We start from the raw sequence: 21,300 nt of genomic DNA, 5'->3' as shown, positions 1-21,300 counted from the left end.
TCTTTATGCTGATGACACACAACTATATACGTCTTCCCCCGACCTTACCCCCTCTGTACTACAGAACGCCAGTGACTGTCTGTCCGCAGTCTCCAACATCATGTCCGTTCTCTATCTGAAACTCAACCTCTCCAAAACTTTTGCATCTGTTTTCTCTCAGAAAGGAAATGTAACACCAACTGTTATTCACTGTCCTATTAAGGGAATCGAAGAATCCAGGATATCTATAAACAGAAAGATAGTGAGGAAACACTTAGCTAACTTAAATGAATTCAAGTCTCCAGGTCCAGATGAATTACACCCCAGAGTACTGAAGGAGATAGCAGAAGAAATTTTTGAACCCCTCTCCATAATCTTTGAAAATTCTTGGAGAACAGGAGAAGTGCCAGAAGACTGGAGAAGAGCAAATGTTGTTCCTATCTTCAAAAAGGGGAAGAAGGTGGACCCAGGCAACTATAGGCCGGTGAGTCTGACTTCTATACCAGGAAAGATCTTTGAACAAATTATTAAACAACATGTATGTCAATACCTGGATAAGAATGAAGTGATCAAACAGAGTCAGCATGGGTTTGTAACTAATAAGTCATGTCAGACAAACTTAATTTCCTTCTATGACGGTATCACTGATTGGGTGGATCAAGGAAATGCTGTAGATATAGTATATCTTGACTTCAGCAAAGCATTTGACAAAGTCTCTCATACAATCCTTATTGAAAAAATGACTAAGTATGGAATGGACAAGGCAACTGTTAGGTGGATTCATAACTGGCTTAGTGATCGGACCCAAAGAGTGGTCATAAATGGCTGCACATCCAGTTGGAAGAATGTCTCAAGTGGGGTACCACAGGGCTCTGTCCTGGGCCCTGTATTGTTCAACATCTTTATCAACGATTTAGATGAAGGAATTGAGGGTAAACTGATTAAATTTGCTGATGACTAGAGTTGAGCGATACCGTCCGATACTTCAAAGTATCGGATCGGAATGGATCGGCCGATCTTAAAAAAAAGTATCGGTATCGCCGATTCCGATACCGGAAGTCCCATTCAAGTCTATGGGACTTCCGGTATCGGAATAAGAAAAACCCTGTTTTTGCCTTGTACAGCCTCTCTGGGGTCTGTACGGGCCTTTCGGGGGGCTGTGCCGGCCTGCCAGGGGGTCTGTGCAGGCTCCGGTGGTCTGTGCCGGCCTGCCGGGGGGCTGTGCCGGCCTGCCGGTGGTCTGTGCAGGCTCCGGTGGGCTGTGCCGGCCTGCCGGGGGGCTGTGCTGGCCTGCCGGTGGTCTGTGCAGGCTTCGGGGGTCTGTGCAGGCATCGTCCGATCGGACGATGCTTGCACAGACCCCCGGACATCAGCACAGCCCCCCGGCAGGCCGGCACAGCCCCCCGGCAGGCCGGTACAGACCCCCACAGGGTGCACAGACCACCGGCAGGCCAGCACAGCCCCCCGGCAGGCCGGTACAGACCCCGGGCAGTCCACACAGCCCCCCGGCAGGCCGGCAGAGACCCCCGGAAGGCCCGAAATGACGGCGCATCATGATGCGCACACACCGCGCATCATGATGACGTCATTTCGGCTGTCAATCAACTTTGAACTTCCGATTCCGATGCCGACTTCCGATATTGAAAAAATTTCGGAAGTCGGTATCGGAATTCCGATACAGCAAGTATCGGCCGATACCCGATACTTGCGGTATCGGAATGCTCAACACTACTGATGACACAAAGCTAGGAGGGATAGCTAATACTAGAGAAGAGAGAGAGAGGATTCAAAAAGATTTAAATAAACTGGAGAAGTGGGCAGCAACTAACAGAATGGTTTTTAACAGGGAGAAATGCAAAGTACTACATCTGGGCAATAAAAATGAAAAAAGCATATACAGAATGGGAGGAATAGGGCTAAGTGACAGCACATGTGAAAAAGACTTGGGTATACTAATAGATCACAGACTGAATATGAGTCAACAGTGTGATGCAGCAGCAAAAAAGGCAAATGCAATACTAGGATGTATTAACAGAAGCATACAGTCTAGGTCATTATTTCCCTCTACTCCTCTTTGGTCAGACCTCATCTGGAATATTGTGTCCAGTTTTGGGCACCACATTTTAAAAAAGACATCAACAAACTGGAGCAAGTTCAGAAAAGAGCGACCAGAATGGTGACCGGTCTGCAAACCCTGTCTTATGAGGAAAGGTTGCAGGATTTGGGAATGTTTAGTTTGCAAAAGAGAAGACTGAGAGGAGACTTAATAGCTGTCTACAAATATCTAAAGGGCTGTCACATTGTAGAAGGATCAACTTTATTCTCATTTGCACAAGGAAAGACTAGAAGCAATGGGATGAAACAGAATGGGAGGAGACACAGATTAGATATTAGAAAAAACTTTTTGACAGTTAGAGTGATCAATGAGTGGAACAGGCTGCCACGAGAAGTTGTGAGTTCTCCTTCAATGGAAGTCTTCAAACAGAGGCTGGACAGACATCTGACTGGGATGATTTAGCGAATCCTGCTTTGAGCAGGGGGTTGGACCAGATGGCCCAGGAGGTCCCTTCCAACTCTACGATTCTATGATTCTATGATTCTAAACTGAACTTCTTCTGCTCCCGCCGTCTACTAACCTCCCTAAATCTGACATTTCCCTCTCCGTGGGTGGTACCACAATAACACCCCGGCAGCAGGCGCGCTGTCTGGGTGTTATGTTTGACACCAATCTCTCCTTCACATCCCATATACAATTTCTTGCCGCTTACACCTAAAGAACATCTCTAGAATCCACCCTTTTCTCACCATGGAAACAAGAAAAACCCTCACTGTAGCATTGATCCACTCCCGCCTGGATTACTGCAACGCTCTATTAAATGGCCTCCCCGTTACTCGACTATCCCTTCTTCAGTCCAAACTTAATGCAGCACCCAGGGTCATCCATCTGACTAATCGGTACTCGGACACGTCCGCTCTTCGTCAGTCCTTACATTGGCTGCCCATTCATTATAGGATCCAATTCAAAGTACTTGTTCTCACCCACAAAGCTCCCCACGGTGCGGCACCCCCCTACATCTCCACCCTCATTTCTGTCTATGGGCCTAACCGACCGCTGCACTCTGCAAACGACTTTCGACTAACCTCTGCACTAATCCGTACCTTCCACTCCTGACTCCAAGACTTCTCCCGTGCTGCGCCAATCCTCTGGAATGCTCTACCCCAAGAAATTAGGACTATCCACAATTTGCACAGTTTCAGGCGCTCTCTCAAAACACATCTATTCAGAGCGGCCTATCACGTTCACTAATCACAGTCATTCTATGTGTAAGTGTGTGTGTGTAGCCCATTCACTATCCCCAGCCATCCCTCACTCCCTCAAGATGGCTGGACCATCCACTAATCACAGTCATTCTATGTGTAAGTGTGCGTGTGTAGCCCATTAACTTTCTCCATCCATCCATCCCTCACTCCCTCAAGATGGCTAGACCTTCATTGTAAATACACCATTGTATATACACACCTGTACTTTGTATCTCCCCCACCTCATTGGAGAGTGTAAGCGCTCACCAGCAGGGACAGCTTATTTTACTTTCATTATTGTATTGTTAACGTTGCTACTTATGACTTGTGTTTGGAACTGTTAAACTGTAAAGCACTGCGGAATATGTTGGCGCTATATAAAGATTATTATTAATTATTATTATTATTATTAAGAGCTAAAGCCAGTAATGAAGTGAGTCTTGCAAGGGAGACCAAAAGCAGCAAAAACATTGCAAAAACATTAGCAGGAGCATCACTGTAAGTGGCATAAGTAACACATTTTGTTTAACACTTATTTAGACAAGCCTGTGCACCAGCAGAACAGAGTACAAGTCGGACATGTTGTGGATGACAGGAGAGGATGGTGCAGGAGTACCTGAAGCTCAATATCAATGCCATCAGGGTGGTTTAGACCCATTTGCATTTTGATCTTCAAAAATGGAGGAGTGATCTGAGCTCACCTGTCACGCCTTGGAGGTTTTGTCCTGCTCGGCAGCCAGCTTTGTCTCAGAACGTGTCTTTAGCACTGCTGGTGGTGTCCTGACGGATGAGAAAATCTGGCTGTCCCCTGAAAGGGTAGACCACCTAACTTTCATCCCCCAGATGTGGATGCTGTCTAGCTAGTGGTGGAGGTTCTTCTCCAGATGTAGAGGCTGTCTAAGTGGTGGTGGAGGTTGCCTAGGTGGCGATGGAAGTTCTTCCCAGATGTGGAGGCTGTCTAGCTGATGGAAGTTATTCTCCAGATGTGGAGGCTGTCTAGGTGGTGGTGGAAGTTCTCCTCTAGATGGTGAGGCTGTCTAGGTGATGGTGGAGGTTCTCCCCAGATGCGCAGGGACACAGAAGTGTCTGCACCCTCCACTATGCCACCAATAAATCAAGCCCATACTCCCTGGAGAACGGCTCCTCCTGAACCCACTGCATACACTGGGCATTGACTCTAAACTGGACCCAGTAGGCTCTATGTCAAATTTTATTGCGGTGACACTACTTACCTGGTTTTCCCATGATGCTTTTTTGAAAAGGCGACTATATAATAATGGCCAATGATTGGCCAAAACGTCGTTTAAATTGTCGCATCACCTATCAGCAATAAATACTCACCTGAAGCATTATTTTTCTTGTACGTGTGCAGTGATTTTCTCTGAACTTATGCTTATGGGACCTCGGGTTCCTTTCACTGGCACTGTTTCTCAAAAAGTCGAGTGCTAACCATTTTTTTCTCGTACTAGGTGATGGTGGAGGTTCTCCCCAGATGTGGAGGCTATCTATGGGGTGGTGGAGGTTCCCCCAGATGTGAAGGCTGCGTAGGTGGTGGTGTAGGTTCTCCCCAAATGTGGAGGCTGTCTTTGGGGTGAAGGTTCTTTCCCAGATGTGGATGCTGTCTAGGGGGTGTTGGAAGTTCTTCCCCAGATGTGGGAGAACCTCCACCACCCTTAGACAGCCTCCACATCTTAGGAGAGCCTCCATCACCAGCTAGACAGCCTCCACATCTGGGAGAGAACCTCCACAACCCCTTAGACAGCCTCCACATACATGGAGAACCTCCACCACCCCATAGACAGCCTCCACATCTGGGGAGAACCTACACCACCACCTAGACAGCATCCACATCTGGGGGAGAACCTCCACCACCACCTAGACAGTCTCCACATCTAGGTGGTGGTGGAGGTTCTCCCCCAGATGTGGAGGCTGTTTAGGTGGTGGTGGAGGTTCTCCCCCAGATGTGGATGCTGTCTAGGTGTTGGTGGAGGATCTCCCTGTGTTGTGGAGGCTGTCTAGGTGGCAGTGGAGGTTCTCCCTCACAAGAGGCGGCTGTCTAGCTGGTGGTGGATGTTCTTCTCCAGATGTGGAGGTTGTCTAGGGGGTGGTGGAGGTTCTCCCCCGGATGTGGAGGCTGTCTAGGTGATGATGGAGGTTCTCCCAAGATGTGTAGGCTATCAAGGGGGTGGTGAAGGTTCTCCCTGTGTTGTGGAGGCTGTCTAGGTGGTGGAGATTCTCCCCATATGTGAAAGCTGTCTAGGGGGTGGTGGATGTTCTCCCCAGATGTGGATGCTGTCTAGGTGTTGGTGGAGGCTCTCCCAAGATGTGAAGGCTGTCTAGGGAGTGGTGGAGGTTATCCCCCAAATGTGTAGGCTGTCTAGATGGTGGTGGAGGTTCACCCTCTGATGTGGAGGCTGTCTAGGTGGTGGAGGTTCTCCCCATATGTGAAAGCTGTCTAGGGAGTGGTGGATGTTCTCCCCATATGTGGATGCTGTCTAGGTGTTGGTGGAGGCTCTCCCAGGATTTGAAGGCTGTCTAGGGAGTGGTGGAGGTTCTCCCCCAGATGTAGAGGCTGTCTAGGTGGTGGTGGAGGTTGCCTAGGTGGCGGTGGAAGTTCTTCCCTGATGTGGAGGCTGTCTAGCTGGTGGAAGTTATTCTCCAGATGCAGAGGCTGCCTAGGTGGTGGTGGAAGTTCTCCTCTAGATGTGGAGGCTGTCTAGGTGATGGTGGAGGTTCTCCCCAGATTTGCAGGGACACAGAAGTGTCTGCACCCTCCACTACGCCACCAATGAATCAAGCCCATACTCCCTGGAGAACGGCTCCTCATGAACCTACTGCATACACTGGGCATTGACTCTAAACTGGACTCAATGGGCTCTATGTCATATTTTATTGCGCTGACACTACTTACCTGGTTTTCCCATGATGCTTTTTTGAAAAGGCGACTATATGATAAAGACCAATGATTGGCCGAAACGTCGTTTAAATTGTCGCGTCACCTATCAGCAATAAATACTCACCTGAAGCATTATTTTTCTTGTACGTGTGCAGTGATTTTCTCTGAACTTATGCTTTTGGGACCTCGGGTTCCTTTCACTGGCACTGTTTCTCAAAAAGTCGAGTGCTAACCATTTTTTTCTCGTACTAGGTGATGGTGGAGGTTCTCCCCAGATGTGGAGGCTATCTATGGGGTGGTGGAGGTTCCCCCAGATGTGAAGGCTGCGTAGGTGGTGGTGGAGGTTCTCCCCAAATATGGAGGCTGTCTATGGGGTGAAGGTTCTCTCCCAGATGTGGATGCTGTCTAGGGGGTGTTGGAGGTTCTTCCCCAGATGTGGGAGAACCTCCACCACCCTTAGACAGCCTCCACATCTGGGGAGAACCTCCATCACCAGCTAGACAGCCTCCACATCTGGGAGAGAACCTCCACAACCCCTTAGACAGCCTCCACATACGTGGAGAACCTCCACCACCCCATAGACAGCCTCCACATCTGGGGAGAACCTACACCACCACCTAGACAGCAGCCACATCTATGGGAGAACCTCCACCACCACCTAGACAGTCTCCACATCTAGGTGGTGGTGGAGGTTCTCCCTCAGATGTGGATGCTGTCTAGGTGTTGGTGGAGGATCTCCCCAGATGTGCAGGCTGTCTAGGTGGTGGTGGAGGTGATCCCCCATATCTATATGCTGTCTAGGTGGTGGTGAAGGTTCTCCACCAGATGTGGAGGCTGTCTGTGGGGTGGTGGAGGTTATCCCCCAGATATGGAGGCTGTCTAGGTGGTGGTGGAGGTTTTCCCCAGATGTGGAGGCTGTCTGGCGGGTGGTGGAGGTTCTCCCCCTGATATGGAGGCTGTTTAGGTGGTGGTGGAGGTTTTCCCCAAATGTGGAGGCTGTCTAGGGGGTGGTGGAGGTTCACCCTCTGATGTGGAGGCTGTCTAGTGGGTGGAGGTTCTCACTATATGTGGAGGCTGTCTAGTGGGTTTAAGAGGTTCTCCCCCAGATGTGGAGGCTGTCTAGGTGGTGGTGGAGGCTCTCCCAAGATGTGGAGGCTGTCTAGGTAGTGGTGGAGGTTCTCCCCCAGATGTGGAGGCTGTCTAGGTGGTGGTGGAGGTTCTATCCCAGATGTGGAGGCTGTCTAGGTGGTGGTGGAGGTTCAGGCTGTCTAGGTTGTGGATGTTCTCTCCCAGATGTGAAGACTGTCTAGCTGGTGGTGGAGGTTCTGCTCCAGATGTGGAGGCTGTCTTTTAGGCGGTGGAGGTTCTCCCTCACAAGAGGCGGCTGTCTAGCTGGTGGTGGATGTTCTTCTCCAGATGTGGAGGCTGTCTAGGGGGTGGTGGAGGTTCTCCCCCGGATGTGGAGGCTGTCTAGGTGATGATGGAGGTTCTCCCAAGATGTGTAGGCTATCTAGGGGGTGGTGAAGGTTCTCCCTCTGTTGTGGAGGCTGTCTAGGTGGTGGAGGTTCTCCCCATATGTGAAAGCTGTCTAGGGAGTGGTGGAGCTTCTCCCCCAGATGTGGATGCTGTCTAGGTGGTGGTGGAAATTCACCCTCTGATGTGGAGACTGTCTAGGTGGTGGAGGTTCTCCCCATATGTTGAAGCTGTCTAGGTGGTGGTGGAGGCTCTCCCAAGATGTGGAGGCTGTCTAGGGAGTGGTGGAGGTTCTCCCCTAGATGTCGATGCTGTCTAGGTGGTGGTGGAGGTTCTATCCCAGAGGTGGAGGCTGTCTAGGAGGTGGTGGAGGTTCTTCTCCAGATGTGAAGGCTGTCTAGATGGAGATGGAGGTTTTCCCTCAGATGTTGAGGCTGATGATACTATGTGATTATCATTTATATTCTGCTTAGGTGTTGACAACAGCTTGTGATGTATTATTCATTTCTTGATATCTTCTATGCTTTTGTATGTTTTTCTTCATGTATTTTACCATACATTATTTCAGTTAGTCAATCCATTTATTCTTTCATCCTGAAATATATTAGACAACAAGAGGTTCAGTAACTTTTGCCATACCTGGACAAACAGCGTAATGAGACCCCGGCACGCACGGACCCAGGAGAACATCATGTACTGATAGTTATAAACGGTCATGGTTTGATAAAAGCATGGAGATGATGCCTCCTGTACAAGAAATAATTCACAAGTACAATACATGAAGCAGGTTGTGAGCAGATATTGTAATAAATGGTAAATATCCCCCACAACATATTGGAGCATCAGCATCATGTAAACCCCTGGTCTCCAACTGGTGGCTTTCTAGCAGACCAGGATGCTGTGATAGCCAGACAGGATGAAGACCATCATTTCATCACTTCAGGTCATCTACTTCTTCTCATTATTATTCCCCATTCCCACTCATCTAATACATCCTAGACTGACCACTGTTTACTCATTTCACATCTTCCTACATGTAGATGAGCACCAGCTCTGAAGCATCTTTCTAAGCTTTGAGTTGGACTGGATGATGATGGCGACTTCTATTGTTGGGTAGGACACAGCAAAAAACCCATTGAGTAAATGCAGATCATCCAATTTAAATGGAATTGCTAAACACCATATGAGCACCAAATAATAAGATACAGAAAGCAGAATGAGCAGAGTCATTGTCCTCACAGCATTGCCGTAAATCTTCACCTGAGGGCAGGTAAAGCCCAACACTCCTTGTTTCATGTTCCGAATGTGTGTTAGCAAAGATGAAGCAGTGAATCCAGCTGAGAGGAAACTAATGATGAAGGGTGGCCAGCAACAAAGGAAGGTGAACAACATCATGTACAGAGTATTGATTGTGTATCCAGGGAGAGCGAAGTCCAGGGTAAGGTTCCCAGAAGGTTGTGGTTGGCTAATTCCATCTGGTATAAACAGGATGCTTGTAGCAAAGGACAAAACTGCTGATATTGAGAGAAGATATGGTAGGAACCTTGGAATATTTCTTTTTGACCAAACAATGAACCTGTGGCTGAAGGTTGTCGTGCTGGTGAAGTAGAAGAGGCAGAGCCAAGCATTAAGCCAGTACTGGAAATACATGAGGACAGTTACGAGGATCAAGAAATACTCCTGCACTCCTTGGTAGAAAAAGACATGTCTGAAGACCACAATGAGCATCACCTGTGACACCATTAAAGTCAGGAGAAGTATATTAGTCACACCCATGAGGAAATGGATCACAGCGGATGGGTTCACTTCATTTCCAATTCTCAAGACTTTTATATTGAAAACTATAATGAAAGTGTTTAAAATCAATCCAACTAGACTCTCCAGAACACCGAAGAGCATAAAGGAGAACCACAAAGGAAAATTCATGGTCAGCCTCAGGTACGTTCCCTCTGAATGCTGGGTTTTAGATGCTTGCTTCCAGATGCTGGTTGATGAGTGCTGGGTATTGGAGCTGGACCTTGTGTGCCAGCAGGTGGAAAGTCTGTGCATTATAGACATATGCAAATCATCCTCGAAGTTTACATGATGTTTGGTTATGGTGGAGGCTACTTACAACCTAGATTATCACTAGTGAAGAATAAAACCTTCAGTCGATCCAGCGTCCCTTGGTTCCTTTGCTACTAACAGAAGATCTGTATTTTTATACTGTGGGGGCATAAAATGATTAAACTCTAGAAGATGTAGAGATGATTTGGTACAGATGGAGCCAAGTAATGATATATGAGCAGGAGAAGGTACGGCACTGTGTCAGATTGTAGCTAGTGGTAAGCGTATAGCACAGCAAATGAATCCAGGGCCACAGAAATATACAGAAATGGAGCTTCCAAATCTAATGGAGAGTCCAGTATCAAAGAGGTTACGAGGACCATTGAGCTCAGGCTACCACCTTTTACATGTCAAGGACACAGAGACAGAGGCCGGGAGGAGGGACAAGTCTGACTCCACCCATGAGGAACATACATCCACAGCTCATGTCATCATCAGGTGGTTGGTCTGTATAATTCTACTGTTCCTGTGATATCTCTGTGTGTTCTTCCTCCTGCAGTCAAATAAAGGAAGTAACGGACAGATATTCGTCCCCTGGAGCATCACTGATTGTCCAGGTATGAACGGACCTAAAGTCCCTGTCTTTGCTAACATTATCACGCAATAAAGCATAAACTTTTTTTCCATTTTTAAATATTTATAAACTATATTGCTGAATGTGTAGTGGCGAAAACAGAATACAGGGATTACTGTGATCATTCTCCTACATCAAGGACTTATAATCTGTATAATTTCTATTTTTGTAGAGGAACAGCCCTAGATCCCTTCTATGGTGACAACAAAACTCCTGTAGAACAGTGACAACGACGTGTTAGCACAAATACGAAAGAGACACTTTGTCAAAATTATTTTATCAGAGGAATGAAAACCATTTTGACATAATGGGAACTTTTAAAAGAGTTTGAAGATTTGAATTCTCTGTTTTGTAATATAAAAGGTAGAAAGTGACCCGGCCCTAGAAGATCTCCTCCACATGTGCTATGAGAGCATGGCATTTATGGACATTGCTAAGGAGCAGATTGAGATCCATCCGAGCGTGGACCATTGTTATTCAGCATAATATAGGACACAACAATAGGGGTTCATATATTCACATCTGCCTCTATACCTTGTAGCCCGGAGAGCTGTGGCCTCCTACCGTAATCATCACATTACACATCAGTGGAGGTCTTATCTGCAATATAGCAGAGAAACCATCTACAGACACAAGTCAACCAAACACCTTCAGTCTACATCTTCCAATCCCACCCCCAAAAAATGATCATTAAACCAGTAACCCAAGGATTAAAACTGCCAACAATCTATGGATCATAATCATATATGAGGACCCGAAATGATAAAATAGGAAAATCAATCAATTACAAAATAATTACAATTATTGTAATTTTAGACAACATTCTCCAGACCGGAGCCCTGCCGGATTAGTTAGAGAGTAAACATCTGTTTAGTGGCTTCCTTGAGTTTAGGATTGCCGTAGATGAGGAGAGCGGAGAGGACTGTGGTAAATGAGAACAGGAATATTAGACATATGATGTAACCCAAGGTCATGTATGGAAATATATTCAACATCAAAAGGATGACAAAGAGTAGGACAGTGGTATACAAAATCAGGAGTCCTATCATGGTCTGGATGGACTCCCGATAGTCTCTCACACGAGTGTTTCCTGTCAAGTTCTTCTGAACGTGATAGCTGTAGAGCCTGAGGAACCAAGCGCTGCCAATGGTTGTCATCATGATTATCAGGATCGGCAGACTGTTGAGAATCAGGACAATATTCATGAATTTCACACTCTGATTCGTGGTATCTTCCACCGTTTCAGATGAAATTACTGATGAATTCCTTTGGTTTATTTGTGGAATGTACATTAGCATTGTTAGAAAGCTTCCCCCAATTGCCACAACTTCTGTCGCTAATATCAGCCACCAGACTATGGCACCAATACTCCTCCTCAATGTGGTGAGGACTCCAGGCTGGGAAGGCATGATTTTCATGAAGTAGAAGATGCAAAGGACAGCAGACAGCCACAAACTGGATGTGATGCTGTACATGGTCATATACGAGATGATGCAGAAGAAATATGTCTTGTGAAGGAGGTTTAGCCCCAAGAAACTGATCGTACAGTTTATAGACATCGAACAAGTATAGCAGATGTTGGACACATTCAGGAAGATCAGGATCCAACTGTATCTCATCGTATTTTTCTTTAAAAATTCCTTAACCAAAAGGAAAATCATAAAGAAGCAGGAAAGTAATCCAGAAGTGGCCTCCAGAAGTAAAACCACAACAACAGCGTCTACATCGCGAGAAATCATGTTAGGAGTTATGGTTACCCCGAGAAGCCCAGACTACAAGAGAACGTGTTCACAATCTGTCCTGAAGGTGGTGACTGCTCATCGAATGCCAAGTCTTGTCTACTCAGGTTGATGAAGACCCCTGTTATCAGCTGGCACATCGGCTCAGATACATTCTGCTTTGCTTCCAGTAATGTTCATCCTGTAGTTGTCTCCTTTTCTAAGTCTCAGTTTGAATATATGCAAAACTGGAATGTGTCCTATTTTGGAGGATGTGGCAGGACTACGGGTGAAATAGGACCGGGACTTCCTATGGCTGTCATCTGCCATGTAATGTAATGCTAATAACATGTGGGAGTGGAATGATCACTTTCCTTGTGGGTGGGCCCCTTTTTTCATCGGCTGTGGACAGGTGGTGTTATGGTGTCTGATATGCTCAAAGGACCCCTTCCTCTTTTTACGGAAGTTTTCCTCTCTCCGTTATTAGTTCTCAGGTTTGCAGGAAGCATCATCCTCGCAGGAGTCATTTATGGTCCCATATCCTCCCCCGTGCAGGCAATTTGTTGGCATTTTTGGTTACATTGTGTTTTGAATAATAAAGTTTTGGTTTTGGAATATTATGGATATGCAGCCTATCAACCGTCCTTGGTTGTCTGATGCTTTTATTTGTCTATGTTATGGTTTATTGCAGTCCTTTGATATTCCATTGGGTCCTGATGTGATCAGAATATCACGGATCATCTTGTGTGCAGTGTGGAGATGGGCACATTGGCAATTTGCGGCTTTGACATATTCACATGAATTCCCTGGGAAATTCCATTTGCTTTCTATGGCAGCCCCTCTAGCTCTAGTCACTTCTTCACTGGAGGTCTCGATGGACCTCATGATGCCATAATGTGCGTCACCCTGTGTCGTGTGGAACGGTTCTCATGATTACATCATGACTTCAGACAGACGCACCAGGGAAGATGAGCTGGAGACATAGAGAGCCGGTGGAGGACCGGTGGGGGGCTGCACAGGAAGGGACAGGTGAGGGGCTAGCTCAGTATGGCATCTTATTGGTTTTTATTTAACCCTTTCCTGCCCACATGTCAGAAAAGTGGCTGCTGGTTTCTCATTCTGTGGCTGGATTTGTGTGAATTGAATTCCCTAAATTTACAAATTGCTAAAATTCTCAAATTTTGTGCAATTCAAAATGAATTTTTAAAATAAAAGTTAAGATTAAATCAGTTTTCTCATTCTTAATGTAGTGTGATCATTTCAGAAAAACCCCTTTACTGTGTAATCATTTCCCGGTATCCATTAGTTCTGATTGATTCTGATAATGACATTTATTTATGTTTAATTATGCAAGAAATCCACATTTTACTGTTTGGTTTGTAGACCGCACCCTCTATAGACGCAGCACGAGGGGCTTTATGGAGGACGCATAATGCATATAAGGTCGTCCTAGGACTAACAACCACCGTTCTGGCATGGCTTCTCCGTCTATTCACCTGGCTGTAGATAAATGCAAAGCGAGAAGATATAGATTTACTCCAGGCTGGAGCCACCAACATCAGGGTAGGATAACAAAGGATCATATTGCTGGATTCAGGTATCTCATCTGTCCTCCGTGGATGAAGGATTTCCATACGACAATTTATCTGTTCTGCAATCGTAAAAGAAACTAGGCAAATCATGGAGGGCTTCGTCATTTTCACCTGCATCGTGTATAACCAGTGTGGGCAACAGTTTCCATCACCTGGTAGATATCTTGGGCAGGAACCCTTGGGCAGCAATCTAGTCCAGGAGATGAGACGGCTGATGTAGGATAGCTTCCTAACCTATGAAGAAAAGAACCTGGCACTCAACTAGATGTGATAATATGAAACAGATGGTTTATTCAATCCCAGACAGTGGTACGTCAGACATTTCGGTCAAATACATAGACCTTCATCAGTTGCTGTGAGATATATAACAATAATATAAACATACAATGTAAACTGTGGATTTGGGAGAAAAGAAAAAAAGTTGAAAATAAAGTATATACAACAATTATATGGCAAATTGGTTAACCATAAAGATGATTGTGTTTGGAAGAGGTGAGTCGAGGCACAATATAAACGTGGTAGAGAGCACTAGGAGGAATTACATACTGTACTCAAAAAATTGGTGGGACGAAGAGAAGTCGGCTTTAACCATAAAGGATAACTTGTTGTGTTGGGGTTAATACCTATGGTATGGTAGAAAAAGGTGCACAAGATGAGAATTAACCATTGTACAGACTGGGGACGCAATAATGGGACATACCCGTAGGCGAATAAACTGAAGCTTGTTCAGTCTGGGGAAAAGGCATAAATGGATGCAGTCTAAAACAGAAAAAACTGGCCTTGTTATATTGGCTGCAAAAAACGGCAGCGGTAGGTAAAAGAGAAATATATTACCTGGTGAGCACTGGGGCAGACGCAGCATCCACCGCTGGTCTGAGGGGTATTGCAAAAGTGCCCAGGTATAAAGGGGAAAAGGGCGGGGAATCCAATTACTGCGCTGGACAGTGGTGGTGCCAGTGAACGGAAACCGGAGGTGACGTGGGCGTTCCAGTAAGCAAGCGTGCGTTCCACCACTATGTTCAAAGACCGGAAGTGATGTCAGAAACATGGCTGTGCATTCCACCAATGCATATTTGCGTTCCACCCACGTTTCTAGGGTGGAATACGGTACTGGCACCGCCAAATGGAGACTGTGTATAGGAGCGCACCACTTAAAAATCAAAGTGTGACAAAGTTATTATGAAAAAATGGTAATAAAAAAATGGGAAAAGATCTTATTAGGAGGACGGTATGGTCTATCATAGAGGTGGAGTGTCTGAGGAAAGCCGGACATGTTTAGATGAGATATCCAGAATAGAGTGAGGCCGATGGTGGACTATTCAGAGGAATATGCTGTACAAGTGCTCGTGATAGACTGTGTCCGGAAATCAATACAGACGGCTCTAGGGAGATAGAAAGGGAAATGTTAGTCATCTTGGATACACACAAGCATAAGTTGTAAAAACCGAATCATATTACAGAGAACTCAGCATGACGATGGAGGATAGTGTATAACGGTGACACATAATCACAGGAATGACAATAAATCGTATTCCCTATTCAGTTCTTTAGGAGCGAGCGTCTCTAAAGTATGAATCCAGTACGCCTCATGCTTTTCTAAACTGGAAACTCTGTCACCACCCTGGGGGTACGAAATCAATGACCTGGAACCTGAGTTGTGAGATTGAGTGTCCCTGTGAATGCAAATGGGTAGGAATAGGGAGGAGTAAATTTTTGTAGCGGATCGTAGATTTATGTTTTGAAATTCATAGAATCATAGAATCATAGAATCGTAGAGTTGGAAGGGACCTCCTGGGCCATCTGGTCCAACCCCCTGCTCAAAGCAGGATTCGCTAAATCATCCCAGTTAGATGTCTGTCCAGCCTCTGTTTGAAGACTTCCATTGAAGGAGAACTCACCACTTCTCGTGGCAGCCTGTTCCACTCCCATTCCCAAATCCTGCAACCTTTCCTCATAAGACAGGGTTTGCAGACCGGTCACCATTCTGGTCGCTCTTTTCTGAACTTGCTCCAGTTTGTTGATGTCTTTTTTAAAATGTGGTGCCCAAAATTGGACACAATATTCCAGATGAGGTCTGACCAAAGAGGAGTAGAGGGAAATAATTACTTCACGTGATCTAGACTGTATGCTTCTGTTAATACATCCTAGAATTGCATTTGCCTTTTTTGCTGCTGCATCACACTGTTGACTCATATTCAGTCTGTGATCTATTAGTATACCCAAGTCTTTTTCACATGTGCTGTCACTTAGCCCTATTCCTCCCATTCTATATATGCTTTTTCCATTTTTATTGCCCAGATGTAGTACTTTGCATTTCTCCCTGTTAAAAACCATTCTGTTAGTTGCTGCCCACTTCTCCAGTTTATTTAAATCTTTTTGAATCCTCTCTCTCTCTTCTCTAGTATTAGCTATCCCTCCTAGCTTTGTGTCATCAGCAAATTTAATCAGTTTACCCTCAATTCCTTCATCTAAATCGTTGATAAAGATGTTGAACAATACAGGGCCCAGGACAGAGCCCTGTGGTACCCCACTTGAGACATTCTTCCAACTGGATGTGCAGCCATTTACGACCACTCTTTGGGTCCGATCACTAAGCCAGTTATGAATCCACCTAACAGTTGCCTTGTCCATTCCATACTTAGTCATTTTTTCAATAAGGATTGTATGAGAGACTTTGTCAAATGCTTTGCTGAAGTCAAGATATACTATATCTACAGCATTTCCTTGATCCACCCAATCAGTAATACCATCATAGAAGGAAATTAAATTAGTCTGACATGACTTATTAGTTACAAACCCATGCTGACTCTGTTTAATCACTTCATTCATATCCAGGTATTGACATACATGTTGTTTAATAATTTGTTCAAAGATCTTTCCTGGTATAGAAGTCAGACTCACCGGCCTATAGTTGCCTGGGTCCACCTTCTTCCCCTTTTTGAAGATAGGAACAACATTTGCTCTTCTCCAGTCTTCTGGCACTTCTCCTGTTCTCCAAGAATTTTCAAAGATTATGGAGAGGGGTTCAAAAATTTCTTCTGCTATCTCCTTCAGTACTCTGGGGTGTAATTCATCTGGACCTGGAGACTTGAATACATTTAGGTTAGCTAAGTGTTTCCTCACTATCTTTCTGTTTATAGATATCCTGGATTCTTCTATTCCCTTAATAGGACAGTGAATAACAGTTGATGTTACATTTCCTTTCTGAGAGAAAACAGATGCAAAATAGGAATTTAAAAGTTCAGCCTTCTCAACATCCTGTCTTACCATTTCATCATTTTCATCCTGTAAAAATCCTATAGCATCTTTGACTTTTCTTTTACTTTTGACATATCCCCAAAATCCTTTATTATTGCTTTTGACATCTCTTGCAAGCCTCAATTCATTTTCAGCTTTAGATAATCTGATTTGTGTCTTGCAGGTTCTGCAGACAGCATTATATTCTTCTTTAGATATGCCTCCTTCTTTCCATTTTATAAACATTTTTTGCTTCCTTTTTAGCATGTGCTTAAGTTCTGTGTTCATCCATCCTGGTTTCCTTAACTGCTTCCTATTCTTCCCTCTTTTCGGAATTGTTAACAACTGTGCTTTGAGAATTTCATTTTTCAAGATTTCCCATCCTTCCTGGACATTTTTGTCTTTAAGGATATCCAGCCATTGGATCCCTCCAATTCTCTTTCTGAATCCCTTAAAATCTGCCTTTCTGAAATCTAACCTTGATGTCTGAGTCTTCACAGGTCTTCCGCCTCTAGTTATCCAAAATTCTAAAATAGCATGGTCGCTACCTCCTAGGGTCCCAGCCACTTTTACCTCCTCAACCATTTCCTCCCTGTTTATAAGGATTAGATCCAAGGTAGCAGTTCCCCTTGTTTTCTCCTTTACCTTTTGGAAGATAAAGTTGTCAGCAAGAGAGGATAAGAATTTCCTTGACCTGTTAGTTTTGCCTGAGAGAGATTCCCAACAAATGTCTGGATAGTTGAAATCTCCCATGACAACTATGTCATATTTTTTGGAGAACTTGGCCATTTGATGCATAAAGAGTTCATCCATATCTTCAGCTTGCACAGGCGGCCTGTAGTAAATGCCTACAATGGTGTCCTTTCCATTGTTCTGTCCTTGTATTCTTACCCAAACAGTTTCCACAGAACTCCCAGTCTCTGAAGCTTCAATCTCTGTGCAGATATACGCATTTCTAACATACAATGCGACACCCCCTCCTCGTTTATCAAGTCTGTTTCTTGCAAATAAGTTGTATCCTTCTAGTCTTGTATTCCAATCATGTGTATTGTCCCACCAAGTTTCAGTGATTCCAATGACATCATATTTCTTTTCCTGTGTTAGTAGTTCCAATTCTCCTTGTTTGTTGCCCATGCTTTGTGCATTAGTATAGAAACATTTTAGTTTGTGATTGGTTTCTCCTTCTCCAATATTTTTTTTAATTAGATTCTTTCGTCTTTGTTCTTCCTTTCCACTTCTAATAGCAGAGTTCTCAATAGCATTTGTCAGGTGTATGGCTTTTTCTGGTCTTTTGCTTCCCTTCCCATGTTGTTCTAGTTTAAAGCTCTCCTTACAAGTGTAGCAAGGCGACTTCCAAATACCTGCTTTCCAGTCTTCGTAAGGTGCACCCCATCTCTAGCAAGTAGTCCATCGTATAAGTAGTTCACTCCGTGATCCAGAAATCCAAATTGTTGCTGACGGCACCATCGACGTAGCCAGTTGTTCACCTGCAGAATCTTATTCCACCTCCTTGTTCCATGGCCATCCACTGGGAGGATGGAAGAGAAGACCACCTGCGCTCCCAGTTCTTTCACTTTCTTACCTAAGTTTTCAAAGTCTCTGCAGATGGTTTCCAGGTCGTTTCTTGCGGTGTCATTTGTCCCCACATGTAGTAGCAGGAATGGGTAGTCATCTGTAGGTCTGAAGAGTCCTGATATCCTGTCAGACACATCTTTAATTTTTGCACCTGGAAGACAGCACATTTCTCTTGAAGTTATATCCGGTCTGCAGATAGCGGCCTCTGTTCCTCTCAACAGGGAATCCCCCATGACCACCACTCTCCGTTTCTTCTTCACAACATTTTTCTTTCTCCATCCAGGAGGACTCTGAAGGCGTACAAGGTTGCTGTTTGTTGGCAAAGTCTTATCCTGATGTATTTCTTCATCGTTTTCCTGCGTGAGAGCCTGGTACTGGTTTCTGAGCAGTATGGGTGCTGACTGCCTCCTGATCCTCCTGCTTCTCTGGGTCACATGTCTCCATTCCTCTGTTTCTTCAGGTGCACTTCGAATTTCTTCTCTTTCTGTAACATGAAGAGATAATTCTGCTCTGTCCAAGAACTCTTCACCTTCCTTAATGATCTTCAACGTAGCTAACCTCTCTTCGAGATTTTGCAACTTTTCCTCCAACAGGGACACAAGCTTGCATTTGTGGCATGTGAAGTTTGGCTTTTCCACTGGTAAATCTGTGAACATGTAGCAAGAAATGCAGCTCACCAAATGGCTCCTGGCCTCTTCCATCTTGAGATTTCTTAAAAAGATGAAAGATGAGCCAAAATTCGCGCGCCTATCGGCGCGCGGTTTCTCCGATTTCCTCTTTTCAGCTGCAACGGCCAAAACCCAGTGATCAAAGAGCTCGCGGAGACTCTTCACTTATCCCAGAAGGCACTTGGAATATGCAAATGATCTCCTCAAGACTCTTCCCCTGGTTTCTCCGATTTCCTCTTTTCAGCTGCAACGGCCAAAACCCAGTGATCAAAGAGCTCGCGGAGACTCTTCACTTATCCCAGAAGGCACTTGGAATATGCAAATGATCTCCTCAAGACTCTTCCCCTGGTTTCTCCGATTTCCTCTTTTCAGCTGCAACGGCCAAAACCCAGTGATCAAAGAGCTCGCGGAGACTCTTCACTTATCCCAGAAGGCACTTGGAATATGCAAATGATCTCCTCAAGACTCTTCCCCTGGTTTCTCCGATTTCCTCTTTTCAGCTGCAACGGCCAAAACCCAGTGATCAAAGAGCTCGCGGAGACTCTTCACTTATCCCAGAAGGCACTTGGAATATGCAAATGATCTCCTCAAGACTCTTCCCCTGGTTTCTCCGATTTCCTCTTTTCAGCTGCAACGGCCAAAACCCAGTGATCAAAGAGCTCGCGGAGACTCTTCACTTATCCCAGAAGGCACTTGGAATATGCAAATGATCTCCTCAAGACTCTTCCCCTGGTTTCTCCGATTTCCTCTTTTCAGCTGCAACGGCCAAAACCCAGTGATCAAAGAGCTCGCGGAGACTCTTCACTTATCCCAGAAGGCACTTGGAATATGCAAATGATCTCCTCAAGACTCTTCCCCTGGTTTCTATCTAAATTCTATCTCGTATGGGCTGAGTAGCTTCTCCAATGTAGAGTAAACCACCGGGACACTTTATTAAGTAAACAACAAAAGATGCTTCACAGGCATAGTAATCTTTGATATGGAAACTCTTGCCTGATCGTGGATGTTGAAAGGTACCTACCCTTGAGGACATTGCTACACTGTGCGCAATGTAGACAGGGAAACGTCCCTGTTTTAGGTCTGGACAAAAAGAGTTGTTTCTGTGGCTGTGTGGAGCCAATATCGGCTCTTACCAGGGTGTCTTTTAGGTTCGAGGGTCTTTTGAAACATGGTAGGAAAGGTTCTTTGAACTTCGGAATGTTGGGATGTGCAGTTGACAGTAGATGCCAATGTTAACGGATGGCTTTATGGAGAATGAAGGAAAATGGATGATATGAGTGTACAAATGGGATACGTTTACTTGGGTCTCATCTGTGGGTAGGTGGCGGTGGATTTTTTGATGCTTCCAGGATAGTGGGGGGAGAATTTGGATGTCATCTCATCAAGACTTTGGGCACGTAGAGTGTTGTCTGAGACAATGCGTGTGACCCGTTGGAATTGTGATGTGGTTATCGAGCGTTGGACTGAGGGAGGGTGGAAACTTCAGTAGTGAAGTATGTTATTCCTATCAGTGGACTTAATGTGGAGGTCAATAGTCAAGTAACCCTCTGAATTCTTTTGAACAATAGTGTCCAAAAAATTGAAGGAATGCAAATCATGGGACATCGTGAATTTTATCCCGGGCCATGAGACGTTGAGGACCTCAAAAAAATGATGCAAGGACTCCAATGAGTCCCTCCCAAAGGCAGAAAATATCGTCAATGTAACGTTTTCCATAGGAGAACGTTACTGACGAATGCTTGATTTTTATAAATGACAGTTCCCTAAAAATCTGCCATATAACAGTTAGCATAAGGGGGTGCTACATTGGTGCCCATTGCAGTGCCCCGGATCTGGAGGAAGAAAGTATCCTGGAAAAGAAAGAAATTATTGAATAAAACTAGCATGATGAGATCCACGCACAGATTGACTTGGTTAGTTGACCTGATAGTAAGAGGTGGTGAACCGAGTTGATGCCCTCAATGTGGGGAATGGTCCTTGACATCCAATGTGACTAGTATCTAGTTCTGTTCTCCAACAATTCTGAGAAATTCCCCCGTGTCCAGGAGGAAGAATTGAGAGGTTTGAATAATGGGTGTGAGTATTTTCTCTAGAAAGATGGAGATTGGAGAAAGAATAGATTCTGTTGAGGACACTATTGGCCTCCCTGGAGGATTTTGTAGGTTTTTGTGTATTTTTAGAA

This window comes from Dendrobates tinctorius, unplaced genomic scaffold, assembly GCF_039654945.1.
Source record: "Dendrobates tinctorius isolate UK_male_01 unplaced genomic scaffold, ASM3965494v1 ptg000297l, whole genome shotgun sequence".
Taxonomy (NCBI): Eukaryota; Metazoa; Chordata; class Amphibia; order Anura; family Dendrobatidae; genus Dendrobates; species Dendrobates tinctorius.
This window is presented reverse-complemented; position numbering follows the sequence as displayed.